Consider the following 14,182-nt stretch of genomic DNA (forward strand, 5'->3'; position numbering starts at 1 on the left):
AGTTGGAGGCCAATCACTTTACAACATTTCAGTGGGTTTTGTCATACATTGACATGAATCAGCCATATAGTTACACGTATTCCCCATCCCGATCCCCCCTCCCACCTCCCTCCCCACCCGACTCCTCAGGGTCCTCCCAGTGCACCAGGCCCGAGCACCTGACTCATGTATCCCACCTGGGCTGGTGGTCCGTTTCACCATAGATAATATACATGCTGTTCTTTCAAAACATCCCACCCTCACGTTCTCCCCCAGAGTTCAATAGTCTGTTCTGTACTTCTGTGTCTCTTTTTCTGTTTTGCATATAGGGTTATCGCCACCATCTATCTAAATTCCGTATATATGTGTTAGTATACTGTAATGTTCTTTATCTTTCTGGCTTACTTCACTCTGTATAATGGGCTCCAGTTTCATCCATCTCATTAGAACTGATTCAAATGAATTCTTTTTAACGGCTGAGTAATATTCCATGGTGTATATGTACCACAGCTTCCTTATCCATTCATCTGCTGATGGGCATCTGGGTTGCTTCCATGTCCTGGCTATTATAAACAGTGCTGCAATGAACATTGGGGTGCACGTGTCTCTTTCAGATCTGGATTCCTCAGTGTGTATGCCTAGAAGTGGTATTGCTGGGTCATATGGCAGTTCTATTTCCAGTTTTTTAAGAAATCTCCACACTGTTTTCCATAGTGGCTGTACTAGTTTGCATTCCCACCAACAGTGTAAGAGGGTTCCCTTTTCTCCACACCCTCTCCAGCATTTATTGCCTGTAGACTTTTGGATAGCAGCCATCCTGACTGGCGTGTAATGGTACCTCATTGTGGTTTTGATTTGCATTTCTCTGATGGTGAGTGATGTGGAGCATCTTTTCATGTGTTTGTGAGCCATCTGTATGTCTTCTTTGGAGAAATGTCTGTTTAGTTCTTTGGCCCATTTTTTGATTGGGTCATTTATTTTTCTGGTATTGAGCTTCAGGAGTTGCTTGTATATTTTTGAGATTAATACCTAAAGAAACAAAAGACCTATACATAGAAAACTATAAAACACTGATGAAAGAAATCAAAGAGGACACAAACAGATGGAGAAACATACCGTGCTCATGGATTGGAAGAATCAATATTATCAAAATGGCTATTCTACCCAAAGCAATCTATAGATTCAATGCAATCCCTATCAAGTTACCAACGGTATTTTTCACAGAACTAGAACAAATAATTTCACAATTTGTATGGAAATACAAAAAACCTCGAATAGCCAAAGTAATCTTGAGAAAGAAGAATGGAACTGGAGGAATCAACCTGCCTGACTTCAGACTCTACTACAAAGCCACAGTCATCAAGACAGTATGGTACTGGCACAAAGACAGAAATATAGATCAATGGAATAGAATAGAAAGCCCAGAGATAAATCCACGAACCTATGGACACCTCATCTTTGACAAAGGAGGCAAGGATATACAATGGAAAAAAGACAATCTCTTTAACAAGTGGTGCTGGGAAAACTGGTCAACCACTTGTAAAAGAATGAAACTAGAACACTTTCTAACACCATACACAAAAATAAACTCAAAATGGATTAAAGATCTAAATGTAAGACCAGAAACTATAAAACTCCTAGAGGAGAACATAGGCAAAACACTCTCCGACATAAATCACAGCAAGATCTTCTATGACCCACCTCCCAGAATATTGGAAATAAAAGCAAAAATAAACAAATGGGACTTAATGAAAATTAAAAGCTTTTGCACAACAAAGGAAACTATAAGTAAGGTGAAAAGACAGCCCTCAGATTGGGAGAAAATAATAACAAGTTTGCTTATTTATTTAAGAATAAATGTTGAATTTTTTCAAATACCTTTTCAGCATCTGTTAAAAAGCTTATATAGGTAGTTTTTCTTGATATGTCAGGGTATTGGCTTTATTTCAACATTTAAAATATTAAATATCCTTTATTGAATGTTGATAGGGTCCTGTGTCTGACGTGGTCCTGTTTTAGACTATTCCTTATAGACTTTTTAGTTGTCCCATTGAATTTTACTTGTTAGCATTGTGTCCACATTTTAATATTAATGTTCATAAATAATGTCAGTCTTGTTTTTTTTAACCTAAATTTTTGCAATATTGTAATATTAAAGTGCATTCATTGGTAAGATTTTAAAATATTCATGGAATCATATTATGACATTTTATTTTAGATAAGTTGAATGAATTCAATAAGCAATAAAAACTCCTTGTGGAAAATTCTAATAGGTCAAACACTGATAAATACTATTTTTGTTTACTACTTTGTCTTGAATATGTGTATATTTAGGCTTTGCTGTGTACATGAACATAATTATACATCAAGGGATGACAACAGAATGATAAATGCTGTAGAGAAAGTTTTCAACACCAATGTACTAAATACAAGAAAACTTTAGCTAGAATACCCAGGGAAATATTTCAGGGGAGGCTGTATTTGATCTAATATGTGAATAACATTTGGAATGGTTAAGAAACAGAAACTCACTTAATCTAAGTGGAGCTCTGAAAGGAGATGAATATAGGAAAGAATTTACTTAAGCCAGATCATGGAGAAACCTATAAATCAAAAGGAGAAATTTAGCAATCTGTTCTTCCTCCCTAAATCTAATATTAATCTTTCCATACCTGATATCTCAACAGCAATTTGAACCTGATTCACTTTTGTTCATTAGACATCAGACTTTAATACAGTAAACATTGCAACATTAGCATAAATTGATCACTTTGGACACTTCTGTGTATTATGTGATTCTGTTGTTTTCCGATAAAATCTAAATAAAGTAAGCACTATATTTTGAAATTCCCATGAGGATCAAGATAACTTCCTCTTCTATTTTAATTATGCTTTTTTGCTGGTGCTCTATTTTTATATTTCCATAGACTTTGCATTGATACGGTCCACTTTGTTGATAAGCAAAAGCTTATGATTTTTTTCCCCAAATGTTCAATTTTGTAGAGGGTTTTAAAACATTGGCAGTAATTTTTGACAAAGTTTCCAAGAATAAACAGTGGAAATGATAGTCTCTTCAAGAAATGGTGTTAGGCTTTTTCTCAAGTGCACACGGAACCTTCTCCAGAATAGATCACATCCTGGGCCATAAATCTGGTCTTGGAAAATTCAAAAAAATTGAAATCATTCCAGTCATCCTTTCTGACCACAGTGCAGTAAGATTAGATCTCAATTACAGGAAAAAATTGTTAAAAATTCAAACATATGGAGGCTAAATAACACGCTTCTGAATAACCAACAAATCATAGAAGAAATCAAAAAAGAAATCAAAATATGTATAGAAACGAATGAAAATGAAAACACAACAACCCAAAACCTATGGAACACTGTAAAAGCAGTGTTAAGGGGAAGGTTCATAGCATTACAGGCTTACATCAAGAAACAAGAAAAAAACCAAATAAAAAACCTAACTCTACACCTAAAGCAATTAGAGAAGGAAGAAATGAAGAACCCCAGGGTTAGCAGAAGGAAAGAAATCTTAAAAATTAGGGCAGAAATAAATGCAAAAGAAACTAAAGAGACCATAGCAAAAATCAACAAAGCTAAAAGCTGGTTTTTTGAAAAAATAAACAAAATTGACAAACCATTAGCAAGACTCATTAAGAAACAAAGAGAGAAGAACCAAATTAACAAAATAAGAAATGAAAAGGGTGAGATCACAACAGACAACACTGAAATCCAAAGGATCATAAGAGACTACTATCAGCAGCTCTATGCCAATAAAATGGACAACTTGGATGAAATGGACAAATTCTTAGAAAAGTATAACTTTCCAAAACTGAACCAGGAAGAAATAGAAGATCTCAACAGAACCCTCACAAGCAAGGAAATCGAAACTGTAATCAAAAATCTTCCAGGAAACAAAAGCCCAGGACCAGATGGCTTCACAGCTGAATTCTACCAAAAATTTAAAGAAGAGCTAACACCTATCTTACTCAAACTCTTCTAGAAAATTGCAGATGAAGGTAAACTTCCAAACTCATTTTATGAGGCCACCATCACCCTAATTCCAAAACCAGACAAAGATGCTACAAAAAAAGAAAACTACAGGCCAATATCACTGATGAACATAGATGCAAAAATCCTTACCAAAATTCTAGCAAACAGAATCCAACAACATATTAAAAAAATCATACACCATGACCAAGTGGGCTTTATCCCAGGAATGCAAGGATTCTTTAATATCCACAAATCAATCAACGTAATACACCACATTAACAAATTGGAAGATAAAAACCATATGATTATCTCAATAGATGCAGAGAAAGCCTTTGACAAAATTCAGCACTCATTTATGATTAAAACTCTCCAGAAAGCAGGAATAGAGGGAACATACCTCAACATAATAAAACCTATATATGACAAACCCACAGCAAGCATCACCCTCAATGGTGAAAAATTGAAAGCATTTCCTCTGAAATCAGGAACAAGACAAGGATGCCCACTCTCACCACAACTATTCAACATAGTGTTGAAAGTTTTGGCCACAGCAATCAGAGCAGAAAAAGACGTAAAAGGAATCCAGATAGGAAAAGAGGAAGTGAAACTCGCTGTTTGCAGATGACATGATCCTCTACATAGAAAATCCTAGAGACTCTTCCAGAAAATTACTAGAGCTAATCAATGAATATAGTAAAGTTGCAGGATATAAAATTAACACACAGAAATCCCTTGCATTCCTATATACTAACAATGAAAAAACAGAAAGAGAAATTAAGGAAACAATACCATTCACCATTGCAACAAAAAGAATAAAATACTTAGGAGTATATCTACCTAAAGAAACAAAAGACCTATACACAGAAAACTATAAAACATTCATGAAAGAAATCAAAGAGGACACAAACAGATGGAGAAACATACCGTGTTCCTGGATTGGAAGAACCAATATTGTCAAAATGGCTATTCTACCAAAGCAATCTATAGATTCAATGCAATTCCTATCAAGCTACCAACGGTATTTTTCACAGAACTAGAACAAATAATTTCACAATTTGTATGGAAATACAAAAAACCTCAAATAGCCAAATGGCACAAAGACAGAAATATAGATCAATGGAACAGAATAGAAAGCCCAGAGATAAATCCTCGAACCTATGGACACCTTATCTTTGACAAAGGAGGCAAGGATATACAATGGAAAAAAGACAACCTCTTTAACAAGTGGTGCTGGGAAAACTGGTCAACCACTTGTAAAAGAATGAAACTAGAACACTTTCTAACACCATACACAAAAATAAACTCAAAATGGATTAAAGATCTAAATGTAAGACCAGAAACTATAAAACTCCTAGAGGAGAACATAGGCAAAACACTCTCCGACATAAATCACAGCAAGATCTTCTATGACCCACCTCCCTGAATATTGGAAATAAAAGCAAAAATAAAAAAAATGGGACCTAATGAAAATTAAAAGCTTTTGCACAACAAAGGAAACTATAAGTAAGGTGAAAAGACAGCCCTCAGATTGGGAGAAAATAATAGCAAATGAGGAAACAGATAAAGGATTAATCTCAAAAATATACAAGCAACTCCTGAAGCTCAATTCCAGAAAAATAAATGACCCAATCAAAAAATGGGCCAAAGAACTAAACAGACATTTCTCCAAAGAAGACATACAGATGGCTAATAAACACATGAAAAGATGCTCAACATCACTCATTATCAGAGAAATGCAAATCAAAACCACAATGAGGTACCATTACATGCCAGTCAGGATGGCTGCTATCCAAAAGTCTACAAGCAATAAATGCTGGAAAGGGTGTGAGGGAAAGGGAACCCTCTTACACTGTTGGTGGGAATACAAACTAGTACAGCCACTATGGAAAACAGTGTGGAGATTTCTTTAAAAACTGGAACTAGAACTACCATCTGACCCAGCAATACCACTTCTGGGCATGCACACTGAGGAATCCAGATCTGAAAGAGACACTTGCACCCCAATGTTCATCGCAGCACTGTTTATAATAGCCAGGACATGGAAGCAACCTAGATGCCCATCAGCAGATGAATGGATAAGGAAGCTGTGGTACATATACACCATGGAATATTACTCAGCCGTTAAAAAGAATTCTTTTGAATCAGTTCTAATGAGATGGATGAAACTGGAGCCCATTATACAGAGTGAAGTAAGCCAGAAAGATAAAGAACATTACAGTATACTAACACATATATATGGAATTTAGAAAGATGGTAACGATAACCCTATATGCAGGGCAGAAGAAGAGATGCAGAAGTACAGAACAGACTTTTGAACTCTGTGGGAGAAGGTGAGGGTGGGATATTTCGAAAGAACAGCATGTATATTATCTGTGGTGAAACAGACCACCAGCCCAGGTGGGATACAAGAATCAAGTGCTCGGGCCTGGTGGGCTGGGAAGACCCAGAGGAATCGGGTGGAGAGGGAAGTGGGATGGGGGACCAGGATGGGGAATACGTGTAACTCTATGGCTGATTCATATCAATGTATGACAAAACCCACTGAAAAATAAAATAAATAAATAAATAAATTAATTAAAAAAAAAAGAAGTGTTAGGAAAACTGGATATCAACATGTGAAAAAATAAAAATAAATTCTTATTTTACATTACACACAAAAATCAACTTCAAATGGGTTAATGGCTATGTAGGACCTGAAAGTCTAAAATATCCAAAATGAAATATAGGGGAAGAGATATATGGCATTAGCTTTGATTTATTAGGTATGACACAAAATTCATAGGCAATGAAAGCAAAGATAGCCAAATGGAACTTCATTAATTTCAAAGCTTCTGCACAGCAAAGGAAAACTCAGAAGAAGGAAAGGGCAATGCACAAAATTGGGGAAAATATTTAGAGATCATAACTTTGTTGAGTAATTAATATCTAAAATGTATAATGAAGTTTTACAACTCAATACTAAAAAATAAAAAAAAAAAAAAAAAAAAGAAAGAAAGAAAGAAAAAGAAAAATAAAGAAAGGAAAAAAGAAAAGAAAAAACACAAACAATTCTCCCTTAAAAGAAACAAGAACTTGAACAGGCATTTCCAAACAAACCATACAAACTTGTCCCTGGCATATAAAAAAAGGTTCTCAACATCACTCATCAGGGAAATTGAAGTCAAAATTATAATGAGATATCATCTCATATCTGTTAAAATCACTGTTCTGAAGAAAACAAAAAATAAGTATTAATCTTAGTATTAACCCTGGAATCCTTGTACATTATTGGTGGGAATGTAAAATAGTACAACCATTAAGGAAAATAGTATGACAGCTCTTCAAAAAGTTAAAAGTAGAGATGCTATGAGATGAGATATCAATTACAGGAAAGAAAATAAATTAAAAATCATAAGCACATGGAGATCAAACAATATGTCTAAAAAATGAACAGGTTACTGAAGAAGTCAAAAATGAAATTAAAAAATTCCTAGAAACAAGCTAAAATGTAAACATAACAACTAAAAATCTATCACTTGCAACAAAAGCAGTTCTAAGAGGGAAGTTTATAGCAATACAATCCTGCCGCCAGAAACAAGAAAAATATCAAATAGACAACCTAACTTTATATCTAAAACAACTGGAAAAATAACAACAACAACTACAACAAAACAAAATTAGCAGAAGGAAACAATCATAAAGACAGCAGAAATAAATGAAAAATAAATGAAAGAAATATAGTAAAGATTAATCAAACTAAAAGCTGGTTCTTTGGGAAGATGAACAAAATTGACAAACTTTTAGGCAGACTCATCAAGAAAAACAGAGAAGAATCAAGCCAACAAAGTTAGAAATGAAAAAGGAGAGGTTACAGCAGATAAGGCAGAAATACAAAGGATTATAAGAGATTATTAGGAGCAGCTATGTGGCAATAAAATAGATAACTTGGAAGAAATGGACAGACTCTTAGAATAGTTCAATCTTCCAAGACTGAACCAAGAAGAAATAGAAATTATGAACAACTCAATTATAAACACTGGAATCAAAACTATTATAAAAAATCTCCCAAAACACAAAAGTCCAGGACCAGATAGCTTCATTGGTGAATTCTATCAAACATTTAGAGGAGAGCTAATACCTATCCTTCTAAAATTCTTTCAAAAAATTGCAGAGGAAAAAACACTTCCAAATTTATTCTATAAGGCCACCATTACTCTGATATCAAAACCAGAAAAGACAACACACAAAAAATAAAACTACAGGCAAATATCACTGATAAACATAGATGCAAAAATCCTCAACCTAATTCTAGCAAACAGAATTCAACAAACATTAAAAGCTGATACTCTATGATCAAGTTGAATTTATTCCAGGGATGCAAGCATTCTTCAATCTATGCAAATTAATCAGATACACCAAATTAACAAATTGAATGATAAAAACCAAATGATAATTTCAATAAGAGCAGAAAAAGCCTTTGATAAAATTCAGCGTCCATTTATGATTAAAACTCTACCAAAAATGGGCATAGAAGTAACCTACTTCAACATAGTAAAGGCCATATGATAAGCCCATAGCAAACATTATTCTCGGTAGTGAGAAAATCAAGAAAAGCAAAAGCATCAAGAATAAGACAAGGGTGTCCACTGTCTCCACTATTATTCAACATAGTTTTGGAAGTCCTAGCTACACCAATCAGAGAATAAAATGAAATGTAAGGAATCATGATTGGAAAAGAACAATGACTGATTTTATTTTCTTCAACTCCAAAATCACTGCAGATGGTGACTGCAGCCATGAAATTAAAAGACACTTGCTCCTTGGAAGAAAAGTTAGGACCAACATAGACAGCATACTAAAAAGCAGAAACATCACTTTGCCACAAAAGGTCTGTTTAGACAAAGCTATGGCTTTTCCAGTAGTCATGGATGGATGTGAGAGTTGGACCACAAAGATAACTGAACACTGAAGAATTGATGCTTTTGAACTGTGGTTTTGCAGAATACTCTTGAGAGTCCCTTGGGCTGCAAGATCAAACCAGTCAATCCTAAAGGAAATCAGTCCTAAATATTCATTGGAAGGGCTATGCTAAAGCTGAAACTCCAATAATTTGGCCACCTAATGTGAAGAACTGACTCATTGGAGAAGACCCTGATGCTGGGAAAGATTGAAGTCGGCAGAAGGGATGACAAAGGATAAGATGGTTGAAGGGTATCACGGACTTGATGGACATGAGTTTGAGCAAGCTCTGGGAGTTGGTGATGGACAGGGAAGCTGCAGTCCATGGAGTCGCTAAGATTTGGACGCTACTGAGAGATTGAAATGAGCTGAACTGAAAGTAGCTAATGATTTGATGGGTAGGAAGTTAATGAAAGGAAGAGGTTTTTTGTTTGTTTGTTTGTTTTAATTTGAGAAGATAATAGACATATTAGAATGAAAGTAGAGAAGAGACATAATTTTAAATTTGAGCAATCAAGAGCATCATAACAATGAAAAATATACCTTAGTTGCAGGAGAATATTAATACTATTTTGGAATAATACAGAAATACCATATACTAATGTATATGTATGGAATCTCGAATGATGATACTGATGAATTTATTTGCAAGACAACAATGGAGAAATAAACATAGAGACAGACTTATGGACAAGGGGAGAGGGAAGGATAAGTTGAGTTGTACGGGCAGAGTAAAATGGAAACTTACATTACCATATGTAAAATAGATGGCCAATGAGAATTTGCTGTATGTCTCAGGGAATTCAAATGGGCTCTTTTTCAACCTAGAGGGGTGGGATGGGGAGGGAGATGAGAGGGAGGTTCAAGAGGAAGGGAGGACTGATTCATGCTGATGTTTGACAGAAAAGAAAATTATGTAAAGCAAATATCCTTCAATTAAAAAAGAAATACAATTTTTAAAAAAGGAAAAATTAAAAATAAAACTACCATATTATCCAGCAGTTCAATTCCTGGGTACATATCCAAAAGAATTGAAATCAGGATCTTGAAGTGCTAATTACACACTGATATGCATATATCAGCATTATTCAAAATAGTCAAGACATGCAAACAGTTAAATGTTAATCCAAGGATGAATGGATTAAGAAAAATTGTATATACATACAATAGAATATCATACATCCTTAAAAGACAAGGAAATTCTGTCATATACAACAACACGGATAAACGTGGAAGCTGTTATGCTAAGTGAATTCAGCCATCACAGAAGGACATTTCTATTTTATGAAAGAACTCAGAGGCAAAATCACAGAAACATACAGTAAACTGTGCTTGCCAGGAGTTGGAAGAAATGGGATATGGAGAGTTCTCATTCAATTGGTATAAAGTTTCAGTTATGCAAGATGAATACATTCTAGAGATCGTCCATGAAAAAATGTACACATAGTTAATATTTCAATATTATACACCTAGAAATTTGTTAGGAGGCTAGATTTCATGTAAAGTATTCCTAACACTTAACATAGTCCCTTGGACAGCAAGAAGATTAAATCAGTCAATCCTAGAGAATATCAACTCTGAATATCCAATGTAAGGACTGATGCTGAAGCTGAAACACCAATACTTTGGCCACCTGATGTGAAGAACTGACTCATTGGAAAAGACCATGATGTCTGGAAAGATTGAGGGCAGGAGGAGAAGGGGATGACAGAGGATGAAATGTTTGGATGATTGGTGATGTCATCACCAATTCAATGAGCATGAGTTTGAGCAAACTCTGGAAGATAGTGAAGGACAGGGAAGCCTGGTGTCCTGTGGTCCATGGGGTCACAAAGAATCTGACATGACTTAGCGATTAAACAGAAACAAATTCTTAGTGCACACACATACACATACAAAATCAAAGGAACAGGGTAAAACTTTTGAAGATAATTGGTATGTTTACTAACTCGATTGTGGTGATGGCTTCACTAGAGTGGGCACATCTTTGGAATCATCAAATTGAAAAAATTAAATATGTTCAGTAATTGTGTATCAATTATCAATCAATAAAGTTTAAAAAAAGCAAAGATTCTCTAAATGAATAAACATAAGTGATTTCTAGATATCCCTTGTTAATATATGGCAAACTTTAGGTCCAATAAGCACTGATATAAAGAACAGTAATTTTTTATTGAGGGCAAAATTCTGTATTTGAGACTATGACTCACTGATTCTATCTAAATATCTATTTATCTCTATATCTTTCTCTATTTTTACAAATAAAAGAATTTTCTTTTAGTTTTAACAAAATTTACCACCAGTTTGGGGAACAGAGAATAGTTCAGAAAGATGAAACCATGTTGCAGTGTGCAGTCTCACCCCTCTGTTTCTGTTTCTCCTGCAGACCACTTTCTGCTCATTTTCAAGATGCATTATTCAGTTGATGTGCCATGCCTGCTGACAAGTTTATGCACTTTCTTCTACCTATTGTTTTATTCCTGACATGTGTTATCATCTGGCAAACTGGTGATCAGTCACCAAAAACAAATTCAAATATACCACGCCTGGTGAACCTCTCTCATCTTACACATAGATATTGTCACTCCTTCTATTGTATACCGATTGTTTACATAATCTTACAATCTACTTATCCTTTTACCTCTCCTATAATAATGTGAACCCTCAAGGAGTGGAATGACGATAAACTTCATCTTTATCTTCCTTGATTAGGGATGGCAACAGAAATACACATATGCATACAGAGAGCATATTGTTTTGCCCATAGTGTTCATTCTTCTGTAATTCTCCTATTTTTGTGTTCTCAAACATTTATGCATATTTGGATTATCTGCAGGCTTTTTAAAAGCATGGATACTTCACCATGAAAGGACACTTAACCATGAAGGATTAAAAAGACAATCCACAGATAACACTTTGAGAACCACAGGTGGCATACACTAAACATTTGAATAAATGCAGGTCTCCATTGAAGCATAAGATAAAATAGGTCAGGCATTTTAAATCAAGGGAGGGTCAGCTACATTCAGACTGCATTTTTAATGAAACTTTTGTGGCAAATCTCTTGTACCACTGGGTATCATTTTTAATAGCATTTGCTGATTTTGTGATAAGTGACAAGTGAAGGTTTTCCTTTTCTTCATATACAGACTTCAAATTCATGAAAGTGGATAATTAATTCCCCATAAAGAGCAGGCAGAAGTCTTTTCCCATATGTGTGTACTTTTTTTGAAGCCTTATGTGTCCAATAAGCCTCACATTCCTTCTTTCCTGTTTGTGTCAATAAAAGGTGAGTGAGCTTTGATGCCTCTGAAACCAAATCTGCCAAGATAGTGAACTGTGACTACAGGTGATGCTGTCTACCTCCGTGACATATCAAACTGAAAGTCTTCCTGCCTGTCTATCTATCTACACATTTAGACGGCTTTGACAAGCATGCTATTTTAGCAAGAAACAATACAAAGAGGGGAAAAAATATTCTTCACTGCATTTAAGCCTCAGGCATCTCAGGGCTTGAGCCTGAGGAAATTGCATTCTTCTTCATAGAATGTAATTGTTGTCTGGGATGAAATTTCCATAGACAGAATTATTTTCAATTACATTGAGTTAGACATAACCTAAAGGTGGAATTTTATATTAAGTGGATAACTGATGGTTGTTATTACAGGAAAAAGACACACAAGCACTAGGAATAGCAAATGAAATGAATTGAATAGAGAAAGTGAAATGTAATCTAACATTCAGAGTAAAGGGGTAGTATGCATGCCACTGCTCTTTGGAGCATTTTGACTGTCTTTGCAATGAGCAGTATAGAACTGGAAAAAGAAGATTCTGACGGTTTTGTTTTTAATTGCATTTGTTTAGGGATTTTTACATTCGTGACTTGACTCTGCTTTGATTGGCTTTTTTTCTTCTTTTTTTTATCATAGTCCTGCTTTCAAAACTTTTAAACTTTGAATTATATTACTTTAAAAACTGCTAAACTAAGGCTTTATATGCTTTGGCAAATTGTAAAGCTCTTGAACAATAGACTGGCTCCAAATAGGAAAAGGAGTATGTCAAGGCTGTATATTGTCACCCTGCTTATTTCACTTATATGCACAGTACATCATGAGAAACACTGGGCTGGAAGAAGCACAAGCTGGAATCAAGATTGCCAGGAGAAATATCAATAATCTCAGATATGCAGATGACACCACCCTTATGGCAGAGAGTGAAGAGGAACTAAAAAGCCTCTTGATGAAAGTGAAAGAGGAGAGTGGAAAAGTTGGCTTAAAGCATAACATTCAGAAAACTAAGATCATGGCATCTGGTCCCATCACTTCATGGGAAATAGATGGGGAGACAGTGGAAACAATGTCAGACTTTATTTTTTTGGGCTCCAAAATCACTGCATATGGTGACTGCAGCCATGAAATCAAAACATGCTTAGTCCTTGGAAGGAAAGTTATGACCAACCTAGATAGCATATTAAAAAGCAGAGACATTACTTTGCCAACAAAGGTTCATCTGGTCAAGGCTATGGTTTTTCCAGTGGTCATGTATGGATGTGAGAGTTGGACTGTAAAGAAAGCTGGGTGCCAAAAAATTGATGCTTTGGAATTGTGATGTTGGAAAAGACTCTTGAGAGTCCCATGGACTGCAAGGAGATCAACCAGTCCATTGCGGGGAGCGGCTTGGAAGAGCTGACTCTGGGAGCTGCCTTGATTGATTATCAAGGGTCTCTTTAAAGACATAGCTCTCTGTCCCGCCACCCCTCTGAATTTACTATCCAAAGTTAAACAGAACACTAATAATCCTTGAATGCACACAAGACGCAGACAGATAGCCTTTTTACGATTACCCCTAATATAAATCAGGATGCCATTCCTGTGCTCTGGCGCCTAGTGAGAGTTCTAATTACTGTTATCTTAAGATGATGTACATGGGGAAGAATTTTCTTTGTGATGCCTCCTTCTTGGTTTAAGTATAAATGAAGCTTAGAGAAATAAAGGAGCATCGTTGACTGCAGCGATCCTCTCGACCCCATCTGTCCTGTGTCTTTATTTCTTAGCCTAGAGGAACGCGTCGTGTTGCTCGCTGAAATCTCCCGGCTGGTCCGGCAGTCCATCCTAAAGGGGATCAGTCCTGGGTGTTCATTGGAAGGACTGATGCTGAAGTTGAAACTCCAGTACTTTGGCCACCTCTTACAAAGAGTTGACTCATTGGAAAAGACCCTGATGCTGGGAGGGATTGGGGGCAGGAGGAGAAGGGGACGACAGAGGATGAG

Source organism: Muntiacus reevesi, chromosome 11 (assembly GCF_963930625.1).
Source record: "Muntiacus reevesi chromosome 11, mMunRee1.1, whole genome shotgun sequence".
Classification (NCBI taxonomy): domain Eukaryota; kingdom Metazoa; phylum Chordata; class Mammalia; order Artiodactyla; family Cervidae; genus Muntiacus; species Muntiacus reevesi.